The 3,855-nt window shown below is 34.7% G+C and overlaps 1 pseudogene; it reads right to left on the bottom strand.

The window, feature by feature from the left end:
* Positions 1-408: 408 nt before the first annotated feature.
* On the bottom strand, positions 409-1,293 carry LOC149579824 (U-box domain-containing protein 1 pseudogene; annotated as a pseudogene).
* Between the last annotated feature and the right edge of the window lie 2,562 nt (positions 1,294-3,855).

Here is a 3,855-nt window from a genome sequence, read left to right on the forward strand (position 1 = left end):
ATCAACTTGCCTGCAGATTTAATGCTCAATGACTTCAGCCACTATATCTACACTATTATTAAATACAGACGGCTGTAGCCATGGCAGACAACAATCGGACCTTAAACGACAATCCATTTCCACCCACTTAGTAGGTTTCTTCATATGGTCGCTCAGTAAAATAAAATTATGTCTAACAAAATTACCGATTTGCAACGGGGGACTGCGTGGGGTGCGAACGGTTTAAACATCATTACACACTAAGTCACACACTAAGGCTTGATTCTTAGTGCAAAAGTGTTAAATAGTCAAAGTTTGACTTACTTTTCCAGACTTAATTTCTTCCTTAGTGTGTGATGTTTAAGACTGGCCCGTGAGGTGAGGCATGAGTAGTTTCAGAAGCAGGGCAGCTTTTCTTTTCGATCGAGACTAACCAATGGAAGCCACCAATTGCAAGGGGCCAATAATGCTCTCCCGCGCTAACCTTGTTATCATTGTCTCCCCGCCGCTGTGACACATGGCCGTCAACACTGCAATGGCGTTCTCTTTCCCTCTGTCAGATCCCGCGCTTACCAAATCAATCAAACAAGGAATGACCGGTTTCTCGCTGCCCAAGATCTCCTTCAACCCGTCAGCAGTGCCCGCCAGAAGGGATAGCAGCACGAGAGCATCGTCTATTACGGTCGCGCTTTCCTTCTCCACAATCATATTCAACAGCATACCAACTACTTCGGCCTTCAAAACAGCATCCTTGTTGCTCTTGTACACTGACAGGTTATATAGAGCTGTCGCGGCGTCCTTTTTACCTATGCAATTGCCTTCTCGGAGGAGAGTCACCAGCGCCGGAATAGCCGCAGGATTGGCGCCAAGGGTGACCTTGTAATCAGCCACCACAGAGAGACTAAAAATCAAGGCGGCGGCGTTCTCTCGAGCAGCCATAGTGCCGCCGTGCTGCACAACCCCAACAATGGCATCCACGGCACCGGAAGCCGCCATTATGAGGGCCTTATTGTTGTCGTTGATGGAAAGATTCAGAAGCGCGGTGACAGCGTTTTCCTGAGCCCGAGAGTCCGAATGAGAAGAAGAGAGGAGAGGGATCAGAAATGGGATCGCCCCGCAGGCCACGTGCTGTGTATGATTCCAGAGTTTTGGTTTCTCTAACAACTCCAACTCTTTGGAAGCACGGAGCAGGTATCGAATCAGACTCGTGGGGTCTTGGTTTGTGAGATGGGGGCTCCATATCTCTGGGGGCAATTTGATTTTCCCTAATCTCATCAGATGAGGCAGCTTCAATGATCGCTTTTTTGTCTCCATTTCAATGATATCACTGCGGATTGCTGTCCCTGCCCTATATAGACATTGTCCCTACAGAGAAATTGACTGGGTATTTCTATTGCCTACATTTTAGTATAATGTATATAGTCCACTTCGTAGGTGGTGAATACCAATTCAGCCATCTCACATCCATAACGAGTAGATTCCTCGTCTGGAAAAGAACCATCCGAGAAGTAAGCTTAACATAAATTGGACGTGGTCACCGTCATGTACCTTCAACTCGAAGTCAATTTCTTTAGTAACAAAGAATGAAATACCAATCGCTTCTTAACATGCAATGAATATATCAAAGAGTTGTCCATAAGGATAGTCTACTTTTTGTATGTATTTGTGTACTTTGTATTGTGAATTGATGGCACTATATATATTTTATTTATTTTTTAATGTATTTGTGTAGTTCGTGTTGTGAATTGATAAGATAATAAATTTTTTTTTTTTTATACATATTCTAATCAGTATAATATTTCTACAATGTACTCTTGTAAGAAAATGTTAACAACTACTAATATTCTTATTAATGTAAGAATGAACTTCACCATTAAAATAACAAAATTTAAATATACTAAATAAATAAGTGTGTTTAACATATTTCTATGTTGGTTATGTAAATTTTTATGGTAATTGATTTTTCATTAATAAAAAGATAAATCATCAACACTTAATTTAAAATGTTAAAGATTAACAATCTAAGCTACATTTCTAAACAAACTTAAAAGTCAAAATTCAAATATAGGTAAACTTTGACATCTTTTTATCCCATTTCACAACAAAAAATATTTTTAAATTATCAAAAAAATGATAAATAAACAAAATATGACATCTCATTACAATTTTATTATGACCAAAATTCAAATACCTAAAATTTGACATCTTCTTATCCCATCATGCAAAAATAAAAAAATATTTTTAAATTATCAAAAAAATGAAAATAAACAAAATATGACATCTGATTACAATTTTATTAGGAATATCATAACCGATTCATAAAATAGTTTCAAATACTACATCAATTATAAAGAGAGCAACTTAAGTCAACAAGTCAATACTAATTGAATGATAAAAACTGTTTGACTTTGGTCTTAGTGAACAATAATAGGCATTATGTTAACTACCCATCCATTATTATATAAAATGAAAATTTGACAATCTTTTGTTATTGTAGAAAATATATAAAGTAGTTTTCTTGATACTGTCATTTGTAAAATAAATATTGTGTCAACACATAATAAATGAATATATATATATATATTTGATTGTTAGAAAAATAATTAAATAATCATAATTTATTATCTATCTTTCTATATATTTCTTTAAATTAGAAAATGTAACAATGAATCACATTTTTTGGTTTCTTTTTAATTTCAAAAATAATGAATCACATTTTTAGTGAAAGTAATTTACACATGGATGAACATGAAAAATTAGGAGTAGAATTGAACCAATACTATATAGGTAGATTCCAAGATTGAAACTTGATACAACAATCAGATATTAATAAAAAAAGAGTTGAATACTATAATTCTATTGCTAATTACAACTATCAAAATATTAGATGAGAGTTTTTTTATGCAATGGATGTTCACGAATTCGAGATCATATAACAACATTCGTATCTACCACCTAGTCTAGGAGTTCAAAATGATGGTCAGGTAGTTGGAGTAGATAAAAAACTTCATACCTACTACCTAGTTCCAATGTTTCAAAAGATTCCCAATCTACTAAGACATGATGTTGGGTAGCTGAGAAGAAATTAAAATATTTAAACCACTTTTAGTTGGCTTTAGAGTTGGGAAAAAAACCTAACTCACCAACAAAGTATGGTACAGGGTAGTGGTCCAGGAACACCTAGGATTTAGGTCATCCAGGTTATTAGCAAGAAAATAAGAGTCTTTGAAAGACTTAGGAGTAGTCCTTTCTTAGTTTGAGGTCCTTATGCATGTCTAGAATCAATGTTTGCATTCTAGACAACTTGTTTACAAAATATTGTCAACTAGGACAATTATTGCCAAAAGTTGTCTTAGAGGGCTAGTTTAGAGTAGGAGGGTAGCTAGTTGTGGAAATGGTCTAATCATGGTATAAATAACTTCCATGTTTGATTTGGAGTCAAGTTTATTAGCTTCATAAAGGTTAAAGTGTTAAAATGGCAAAATTGTCAATGTTACAAAAACTGCAAAATGACAATTTTGCAATTTTGCAATTTTTCTTGTCCAAATAGGTGCAAAAGTGGTTGGAGAGGACAAATAGGTTGTCAACAAGAAAGAATTAGTTTAGGTAGTTGCAAAATGAGATGTTAAATCCCTCCAAATCGAATTGGAAAGGTTGGAAGTTGTAGAGAGTATGAATGCTAGTTGATTAATGAAAAAATAGTGATAGATTCATGTGAAAAAGAATGGATTTGATGAAAATGGTGTTCCACTAGTCTAATGTGTTTTTGATTAAGTTTATGCATTATGAGACTTTACTTCTTGCATTTGTTTTAGTCTTTTAGAAATCTTTTTAGTTCCTTAAATAAATGTTTTTGTGAATTATCCGCTCATTGGC

This window comes from Cupressus sempervirens, chromosome 1, assembly GCF_028749045.1.
Source record: "Cupressus sempervirens isolate cs-2001-9-10 chromosome 1, ASM2874904v1, whole genome shotgun sequence".
Lineage (NCBI taxonomy): Eukaryota > Viridiplantae > Streptophyta > Pinopsida > Cupressales > Cupressaceae > Cupressus > Cupressus sempervirens.